This window comes from Heliangelus exortis, chromosome 2, assembly GCF_036169615.1.
Source record: "Heliangelus exortis chromosome 2, bHelExo1.hap1, whole genome shotgun sequence".
Classification (NCBI taxonomy): domain Eukaryota; kingdom Metazoa; phylum Chordata; class Aves; order Apodiformes; family Trochilidae; genus Heliangelus; species Heliangelus exortis.
In genome coordinates this window covers 8,795,397-8,805,942 of record NC_092423.1, presented here as the reverse complement: position 1 = coordinate 8,805,942, position 10,546 = coordinate 8,795,397, and the positions used below count along the sequence as shown (strand labels likewise).

General features: G+C 43.5%; 1 long non-coding RNA gene across 2 annotated transcripts; it reads right to left on the bottom strand.

Moving 5' to 3' along the window:
- Positions 1-6,994: 6,994 nt before the first annotated feature.
- On the bottom strand, positions 6,995-9,889 carry LOC139793664 (uncharacterized). 2 transcript variants are annotated; one of them, XR_011724702.1, is made up of 3 exons: positions 9,685-9,889; positions 9,198-9,349; positions 6,995-7,881 (listed from the first exon to the last, which is right to left on the bottom strand). It is a non-coding gene; the product is annotated as an uncharacterized lncRNA (long non-coding RNA). The 2 variants fall into 2 exon arrangements; XR_011724701.1 differs by having other exon boundaries at positions 6,996-7,881; positions 9,204-9,349.
- Between the last annotated feature and the right edge of the window lie 657 nt (positions 9,890-10,546).

Here is a 10,546-nt window from a genome sequence, read left to right as displayed (position 1 = left end):
TCGGGAACTGGAATTAGTCCAGGTGGCAAAGCAGTAGAGGAGAACGCTATTATTTAGCCTGGTATTTATTTTCCATCTGCCATCAATAGCAGGAGATTGTAACCAATGATTACAATGATTATAGTTTTCAGACATCCATATGACTTGCACAAAAAGGGCTTTAATTTTTTTTTTTTTTTTTTTATGGTAGGATGTATAGGAGAAATCTATAGTAGTATCTACAGTAGTATCTACAGCTCAGCTGAGCTCCCACCAGATTTTCATGAAAATTTTACAATTGACTTCAGGGCAGCAGAACCAAGCCAGAAACAGGAGGTTTGCACCCAAAACACATGGATGAAAAGAATTCTGTTGACTCTGGAGTGACTTGGGTTAGACTGTAGATTTTTATATTGTGGGACTTAACGATGTCTACTCACATGATAATTTCTTCCTGTTGTTTTCAAGAACTGCTTTTGCTACTGTGTGGGGTTTTTTGTGTGTTGTATTGTGTTCCTATTTATAGAGGAGAGCCATGTCTCAGGGGTCTGAGTACTCAAAAAACAGTGAATGAGTCTAGAGCAAGATGGTTAAGAGAGAATATCTGGATTTCAGGAGGCATTTGGCAGAGTGTTTCTCAAAGGTTTTTAAGGAAAGTGCACTAGCCAAAAGGGAAGGTCCTCTGGACAGGGCTGTTTGAAGAAAAAGTTCATTACATCTTGGTTTTACCTGCAAGCACAGCAGAAGTGGATGTTATGCTGTATGTAAGTTCTCCACTTACCTGCACAACCCTGGGTGTAATAACTCTTAGCAGAGGGAAAGGAATGATAAAAGGAATGATAGGAAGAAATATTCAATTTTCACTGCTTGTGGGATCTTGTACAAGGGACCCATGGGATCCTCACTAGGCCTTGTGCTATTCAAAAAAGCACAAAAGACTGAGAAAAATGAAACACAGGGTAAAGTACCAGGGGTGGTTCATGCCAAGTCACCAGCACTGCAGAGCACCCCTCACCGTGTTCTCCTGAGTACCCTGACAGTGAAACAGCCACTGGAATGCAGCATCACTGAATAAATGGGAGTGGACATGAGGGGAAATGGCCTAAAAATATGCAGAGATGGGTAAATAACTACTAAATAAAGCAGTCAGGAAAGGTGGAAGGAGACCAGACTTGTCCCTGCTCCTCCTGGGAGAGCTTCCTGATGCACCCTGACCCTCACCCATAACCAAACCTCATGCTTGGACCATATTTTATTTGCTACCACAAACCTAGGTTTGGATGGGCTTTCCTTAAGATTTACACTCAGTTTAAGAATACCTTCCCCCAAAATGTTGGATTATATTTTAGCCTCCGTATGCTCTTACCAGTCAAAACTTGTTTCCACCCTGAATAACTCCACAGTGGGAGAGTCTAACTATGATTTTCCAAAGAACCTTGGTAATTTTGGAGACTGGGCCCCAACCTATCTTCTGTGTTTTTATTCTTGCAGTGAAGGTGATCTTCATAAAAGCAAAAAGTGACAATATTTCTTACACAGATACTCAGCAAACCCAAATGCTCTGAGTGTCAGTATGAATCCTTTGTGGCTGGTATGTCTTTACTCATAATAAAGGTGCCAGAAAAATCTGTATTATCTTGAAGTTTTGTCTTCCATCGTTTTCAAGACTGTTAAGGCAAGGGAAGAAAAAAATCCATCAAGCTAACTCTTGAAAAAATGCACTGAATATTCCTAGGCAGAGCCAGCTCAACAAAGCTGTGCCTGCAGTGCTATCACTACTGATATCTTACTTTAAAAGTGATTTTTTTTTTCTGTTAAAATAACAACTAAGCACACAGACACACAGAGGAATGTAGAAACACTGATGAGCTATAGATTTTGCTGTATGCCTTTGGGAACAGGGCACTGAGAGGACCTTGATGTTTATTTCAGTGAAATTTGGATGTCCTAACTATGCATAACCTCTAAGAGAGGGTACACAAATCATGGTATATGTGCTCAACATGTATGACACAGTTTAAAATCATGGTCCTTTTCAGATAGGAATGCCAAAGAAATGTTAATTAAAAGGACATATAATTTGCATGCTAGTATTTTTACAAAGGAGCAAAGGAACAGGAGGGACCAGAAGTCAGCAGATATCCTGAATTTGGAGATGGGTTTTCTTTTCCTGTTTCCACCTGGCTCATTCCCTTCCCATTTTAATTTCAAAGCTAGAAAAATGCTGGAGAGGCAAAGACTAGAACATCTGTGCATGGCTATAAAGCAGGCTGTGTTATTACCTTTTTGCATGGGTCTTCCAGCAAGTGGCCCAGCTCCTAGGAATGCTCATGAGTGTGGCATATAGCAGAACAACCAGGAACCTCTTTGTAAACAGCTGGCTTCAATGAAAAAATACCACAGAAACCCCAATTTCTACATGGTCATGGCAAGCCTGGCTTCACTGCTACTCAAGGATCCAAGGATCAGGGTGACAAGGATGGTTTTACACCTGCACATGAGTCAGGGGAGGAGGGGCAGTGGGTGGGGACTGGCTGTAGGACTGAGACCCCACGAAGCTGCTCTGTGTAGAAATGGCAAAAGGAATTTATGAGTGCTTTAAAGGTTGTCCTCTCAGTGAGCAACATATCTGTGTTCAAAAGCCTGGGGTGGCTTTCAGGAGTATACCCAGCACCATGAAAAACCTTGCTCTAAAGGAGAGAGCTTCCACAGGGCTGCTTCCCCCTGCAGACAGTGGGGAACGTGGTGCCCCACTACCCTCAACTCTCTTCTCTGCTCCTTATGGCATCTCATTGCCCTTGTTTGGATGAAACCTCAGCCCTGCTTCCATCAGGGCTCACTCTGTCAGTAACCAGCCAGAGCTGCTCCCCACCAGCATCACTGCAGCTGTGGAGCACTGGATAAAGCTGAGCTAAAAAAAAAACTGATCATTGACTGAGCTACAGTTCTGGGTAGGAAGTAGTTGAGAAATTATGCCAAATCAGTGTGATACTGTTTGTGCCATGCTCCCACCTGCAAATAAAACAGGGGAAGAATTCTTCAAATAAATTATTTATTTAATGAATTATTCATCCTGCTTTAATCTACTAAATCAATCAGAAGTCCGCCAGCACCGTGGGACATAAATAGACAAATGTTTTTACAGGCATCTGTACAGAAGGTAACTCCTGGTCATCAGCTGGCACAAGTACTTAGTGCTTCAGAGTGGGAGGTGTGCTGAATCCATGTTCTAGTAAAGCACATTTCAACTATCCTACATTGAGAATAAAACAATTTTCTTCTTCTCCATCTACTTATTCACCTTGCTGTATGCCTATAAAATGTTACAGATGTTTGCAGCTACCTGGGCCCATTCTGGAACATTAACTTGAAGGTGTGCAAGGACTGGAGTTGCTCTTCACCATCCACCTGAGGCAGGTGAGAGATGGGGCCCGTTGTTCCTTCCTTGCTGTGAGGCTGCAAATCATTGCCTTGAGATCTTGTTCTGCAGAAACTCTGTATTCCCTCCTCCCACACTACCCACAACACCATCTCATCATTTATTGTGCTGTTTACATCTCATCATTTAATATGCTGTTTACATCCCATCGTGAACTTTCCAGGCTTTTTGGAGACCAAAAAGCTTCACAACAGCTATGTTTGGAAATGGTTTCTCCGTTTCATTAGAGACTGAACAAGCCATCTCATTTTTTTCTCTTCGTGTGGCACTTTCAATGTGATAAATTACCTTGGTCATGCATAATTTAGAAAACTATCCCTCCTGCTGCTGAACACTGGGGATGTGTCTGCTCCCAACACCCTCCTTAGGCTGAGCTTCTGGAGTGTTACACCTGCAAAATGTATTTACTGGGAACACACCAGTTCAACAGGGATGTATTTGATTCAGGCACAGGAAAACCTTCCTTGATGGGGGAAGGAGGCCACATCACTGGGAGTGCAGTTTTGCCAGGGTGACACATTCCCTGACACATGTCCCTGTCAGGGTCTGGAGAGAGGTGGAATCATGGGCTAACACAGTTGCCAGCAGGGACTGTTAGGAAGATGTAACAAGGTTTTGTTTTTAATGTTCCACCTGGAAATTTCAGAGCAGTTCCAGTAGCTCCAGTCTGCTCATTCACTCTGCTTTGTTACAGGAGAGCAACTTCAGCACAGGAGCAGTTCCTAAATGAGGGATGCCTGCAGTACCCAGGCAGCAGCTGTTTGCTCAGCCTTCTCTCCACAAAGCCAAGAGGATGTTGTTGTCTGGCTCCTCACCTGAGGATTAGTTTGGGGTTTGCAGCCATTTAGAACTCAGCTCCAGCTGGAGATCCCCACAGATGCTCATAATGGGTCTAGGCTCCACAAGCCTCACTTATTTTGGGGTGAATCAAGGATCATGGAAAGACAAGTTTCCATGGAAAGATTAAAACTACCTGGAAGGAGGTTGTAGGCAGGTGGGTGCTGACCTCTTCTCTCAAGTGAACAATGACAGGACTAGAGGAAACAGCCTGACATTGCACCAGGGGAGGTTTAGACTAGATCTGAGGAAGAATTCCTTTACTGAGAGAGTAGTTAGGTGTTGGAATGGGCTGTCCAGGGAAGTGGTGGAGTCACCATCCCTGGTGATTCCTGGAAATATTTGAAAACCCTGACACTTCAGGACAGGCTCTAGTGGGTGATACAGATACTGACACATATACTTTACTGTGTGTGGGACTTTGACAGTCGGATGTGGTGATGTTAGAGGTCCTTTCCAACTGTGACAATTCTGTGATTCTGTGATAATGGGCACTCCTGAGTGCTGCCATGGACTTGGTGTTCATTGAGAAGCTCCATTAAGCCATGTCAGCTGAGGACAGGTTGGCTGGGACACACACAACCTCAAACCTTCAAATGACTTACTCCCCTGCCAGACCAAGAGGCATTTATTGGCTTGTTCTTGATGGTGACAGTCCCAGCTCTTATTATCTGGGGAATGTTTTACCAGCTCCAAATTGCATAAGGACAAACTAAGCAGGAAATGAACCAAGAGGAAGGAATGATCAGACAAAGTGGCTGAAGCATGGAGATGTGTTTCTGCCTTTATGACTGGCAACAAACTCAATTAGTGTCTGACTGGCAGTGAATCAGGGTAAAGCAGTTTTGCTGGGATTAGGAGGAGAAGGTTAATGAAGTGTCTGAAGGTAGATGGTAGCTCCTGGTGTAGGGAGCTGGGGGTCAGTACCTGCCTGCCCTTCAGCTGCAGAAATCACTGTGGGCTTTGGAGTGATAAAAGCATTTTGGCTGGAAAAGACCTTTAAGATCATCCAGTCTAACTCTTAATCCAGCACTGGCAAGTCCACTAAAACTTGGAGACAAGGAGACCTCCCAAAAGGCAGAGATAGGGCCAGGCAGAGCCAGGAGCAGTGCAGACACAGGACAACAGAGGCTGAGCCACTGCAGCAAACAGGGTCTGGAGGCAATGAGCTGAGTTTGTGGGTTTGAGGGAGAAAACAGAGATTGAAAACTTTGTTTCGAGCTCACTGATCACTGCAAAAACCACAGGGCATACGAGATGCAGCCATGCTGCAAACAGGTCCCCTGCAGTTCAGAAGAGCTTTCCCAATTCCCTTGATGCTAGAGGCATCACTGCCTGGGGGCTGACCAGCCTCTCCCACCCCTTGTAAGGAAATTCTGCAGCTGAAACCTGGAAAAAAATTATAGTTGAATTGGTACTTGTGGTTTCATTTATGATAGTGCTGAAGCTAAGACCTTACTATAAACCCCAAAAGCTCCTTGCTTGTTTGCAACATGTGGGGCAAGAGTCACTGCTCTCTCTCACTTGCATAAATCAATAGTTACTATATTAAAGTCTATATTAATTAATTATTTAGTTACTTAATTAATTAGTTAGCTAATTAGTTACTATATTAAAGTCAATGAATTCACATGGTACAAAATCAACTCAAAGCAGAAAGCAAACAAATCTGTATGCAAGAGCAGCAGGTAGTATTTTGCCTCTCCTCATACTGTAGGTACAATTCTGTATCAAAAGCATTTTTCCCTGCTATTAAACCCACCCAGGTTTGGGTGGGTTTGATGATTTGCTTGTCATAGTCAAAACATGTATTCACTCTTCAGCATTTCAAAGTGTTCCTGCAAATGAGAATTTAAGATCTTACGAGTTACCTTGAAATTTTTAATTTTTTTGTTGTTTCATAGCAGGCCAAAAAATGGCAAAACAAAGCGTGATGCTCCAAAGTAAACACAGAAAAAGAACTATTCTTTGGTAAGCGTGCTGTGCTCACAGCAACATGAAAAAAGCCAAAGCTTCCCTTTATTGCTCTCAACATTCCCAATGGGAATGAATTTCTATGTAAACAGTTTTCCCTGTCAGAAACTAGGTGGAAGAGAAGGAAGACAGCAATGAAAACAGTGGGAAAAAACATATTGCATCTGGGTCATGTTTTGTTTAGAGTCACGCAGAAGCATTCTGCATCTCTGGGACCTGATTCATCTTCTGCTGAAGTCAGTTGAGATTTAGTTATTGCCTGTAACAGGATAATTCAGTGGTCAGCACCGGTGATAAACTCAGAGCATCTTGCTTGCATCTTCTTGGTTGCCTCTGGCCATGGCAAATGCTGTTGTGCTCTGTCCCTCCCCAAGTCTGGCCCGTGGCTTTTGGTCACCTTCCCTATCTCCGTGTCCCTCTGCTGCCTTCTCATTTGCATCAGGCTGGAGCCCCTCATTTTCCTTCACTTTTTCAGCCCTCCTATCTCATGCCTTCTCACACTGGCCAAAGATGAGACCATCAGCAATGGTTGTAGCACTCCTGGTGTATTTAAGAAAGAGTAAAAACTTGTATAACACCATCTGTGAGTGAGAGCACTTTAGAGAAACAGCCCTGCAGACACCTTCACAAGGTCAGTGAAGAAAGAGAGAGAGGAGATGCTCCAGGCATTGGAGCAGAGATCACCATGGTGATACAGGATGTCTTTCTGAAGCTTGTGGAAGTTAATGGTGGAGGAGAAACCCACCTGCAGCCCATGAGGAATCCTGTGCTGGAGCAGGTGGATGCCCAGAGGAGGCTGTGACCCCATGGGACCCTGTGCTGGAGTAGGGTCCTGGCAGGACCTGTGGGTCTGTGGAGAGAAGAGTCCAGGGTGGAGCAGGTTTGCTGGCAGGACTTGTGACCCCACAGGGAACCACACTGGAGCAGTTTGTGAGGAACTGCAGCCTGTGGGAAGGACTCAGACTGGAGAAGTTCAACCTCCCCAGCCCCCATGTTCTGCTGGGGGGGTGAAGAGGTAGAGAAATTAGAAGAAAAGTTGAGCCTGGGGGTAAGGGTTTTAAATATTTGGTTTTGTTTCTCATTAATCCTACTCTGATTTGATTGGTCATAAATTAAACTAATTTCTCCAAGTCTGTTTTGCCCATAATGGTAACTGCTGGGTCATCTCCCTGTCTTTAGCTTGACCCATGAGACTTTCACCTTATTTTTCTTCCCCATCCCTGTCTAGCTGAGGAGGGGGAGTGATAGAGTGGCTTGGGGGCACCTGGCACCAAGGCACATCAACAACAGCGACTTTTATTCAATTTATTTTTTTAAATCAGAAATGTCCTAATTTCTGCTTTCAACATGAAAGGGAAGCTAAGGCAAACAGTTCATCCTGTAGCTTCTTGTGGCCCTGTGGTCTCTTTAACATGTATCTGGTGTTGTAGACTGGAAGACTTGGATCTTGGGGGAAGTTTGTCCCATCATGAGAACTTCAGACAAATATGTGGACAACAAATGTGTGGATCAGCAGCAGGCTTGAGTTGAGCCTCTCAACCATTCTTCCTTTTCAGTGAAGTGTTTGGACACTGCCTGTGAAAGATCAAAATCTTCTGATGTAGCAGAAGAGGGTTGCTCCAGGGACCTGCTGCCAAGGATTTCAAAAGATCCTGCAAATAAAATGAGCAGAGGTATTGGATAGCAGAGATACAGAAAAAGATAATGCTGGTTTCTGCCAAGTCTTTCTGAAGAGCTACAGGTACAGACCAAAGCCAAGAACCTTGGTCTTTCTTAGCCTGTTTAAAAGAGTTAAGAGCAGTCAGGAGTCTTGTATCAGGCTCTGCTTTTGGGGCCTAGAACAGGGACATTTGCAAGGTGCAGGAAATGCTCAGAGGAATCAGGAAGATTAAGCATGGATGTTGCTCTTCACAGAAGTCTCTTCTCATTAGAGAAGATGCTGCATAATTCTGTGGCTCTTGCACTTAAGCCAAAATTATTTCTCAAAGGTATTGCATGTCTTTTAATTTTTTATTTTTAATAAAGGACACATGGAAAAAAAAACACCCCCAAACAACAAACTCTTTACATCTCCACCATTTTTATCTGTATTACATGTGATACCTGATTACTTAACTCACATTGTGCGATTCCTTTACTGTTATTTTCCCTTCACTGGTCTAAAATCATTCAATGGCAGCCAGAAGATTAGTCCTAATCTCCTCTTAAAGGGCAGGCAGCTCGTGTCCTCTGTAGTGCATATGAGATGTACTGAAATGGCTTTTTCTCAAGGAGCAGACTCCTGCTCTCCCAGGTGATGATTTTCCACTGGTGTGACTGTCTCCTGCATTTCTACTCCCAGTTCTCTCTGGCCTGCTCATGGTTTTAGTAGCAGCTTGCTGCTGGTGGTGCAGAAGCCAGAGAGTTTGTCTGGTCCATGCTGAAGCCCAGGTTACCTCCAGCTCAGGCAGAGCAAATCTGAGCAAGGGATACAGTGCGCAGTGGGAAGAACCAACATTCTTCAACAGCTCTTTGCAATTTAAGGTCTGATTCTTACCAGCAGGACCCCCCCTCTACTCTGCTCCAGCCCTATGGACACCCATGGCCTTTCTCTTCCAAAGAGGTTTCATGCCCCTCAAGTAGAATATGGGGGAGGGACTGATGTAAAGGCAATTTCTAGCCCTGAAGCTCATGATTGGGCACTATCTGTATGAGCACATTCATTGCTTGTATGCAAGAGGAAATTCAAAGGGTGAAACCTTACTTTTTGTTCTACAAGCACAAAAAGTCACAAGGTGAGATAGGAACTAATCTCACCGCTGAAGCTGTTTCCCAGATGGTAAAAAATACACAATAAACCATGCCAGCCCATTTTTTACAAATTCATCAAACTTCCAACTGTTTCCCTTGGTACTCCTGCCGTGTTTCTTTCTTATTCATTATCTCTCCAGAATCACTTCTCCATTTGCTTGTCAGCCCTTCCACCCACCTTTACCTCCTGTCCTGTGTCTGATGAATTTCCTTTCATCTTTTTCTTCTTATATTGAGCCTAATAGGATGTGGGATAGAGAATTTGTTCCCAGTTTCCCAGTAATAAACTTTTCTTCCTCTCCCTCCTTGAGTTTCTTGTACTAGCTGTAGCTAAAAAAAAAAAAACATTTTGCAAATGATATACATCCAGAATTTCCTTGAGGGTATTCAACAGTGCACAGAAACATTCACTCAGCATATCACATTAACTCTGTTGTAATAATTTTCTTACAATTACATACTTCTCTTTTTTTTTTAGGTGACAAATTATCACTGAAAGCAAATGCGTTCCTGAGAAGGCTTGAATGTACCAAAGCCCCATATCCTGAGCACTTCTGCTCTTGTGATCTCTCTGTTGATTGGAGTTATTGGATTTCTCATTTAGAAATTATTTCTAATTTCAAAATGCAGCAGTGGATGAAAGTTTGGTTCCCATCTGTTCTCACCTTCCTTGTTTCTGCTTCATAAGACCATTTTCCAGAAGTGCATTAGTTATACATTCCTGCAGAGCAAGTTTGGGTACTGTCTGCCAAAGCACTTAGTGTAGCAGCCACTGAACATTAATAGACATGACACCTCTCCTGGCTTTTTTTTTACACAGTGAGGTTTCTGCATTGTCATCCACCAAATAGGATCACTGTTTCACAGGTACTGGTGTGCAACAATTATCAGGAAAAAACATCAGTTAATGAATGAACCAGTCTTTGGAACAACTGATATAAACTGTAATTCTAATCCCAACCCGGTGTCCAAAGTCAGTCAGGTGCTATCAGGCACCCATCAGAGGCCAGTACATATTTAGCAACAGAAACTGGATTTCTTTGCAAAGACCTTGAACCCCTCCACATCTGGAGCTGGGATTAACAAAATGCTGAGCAGATGACCATGGTTGGATTGTTTTTTTTAGGAATGATGTCATGGGAAGACATCTAGAACCATCTGCTGAATGCAAAGGGGACCAAAGGCTTTATTCTGTTATGCAATTCTTCATTTCTTCCAGGTTAGAGCTGTAAAGCCTTTTCAGAGTCTTTTTCTTGTGCAGAGCTATTAGGTCTGTACAAGTGATGATGTACTTCTCTCTGCATGACATGCAGTGACATGGAAATTTTCTTTGCCATTTTAGAAGCAGCAGCTGTAACTTCATCCTCCAGACCTGCATCTCCTCCCAGATGGAGCTGGTAGGATGAACAAGAAGGGTTCTAGATTAAGAAGCAGGCCTCAGAAGAGGAGCTCTTTCCCAAACAGGTTTCACTGTCCATAGCTGCCTTCTTGAGTTCAAGACACTGATGGGAGCAGGAAGGAGGGATG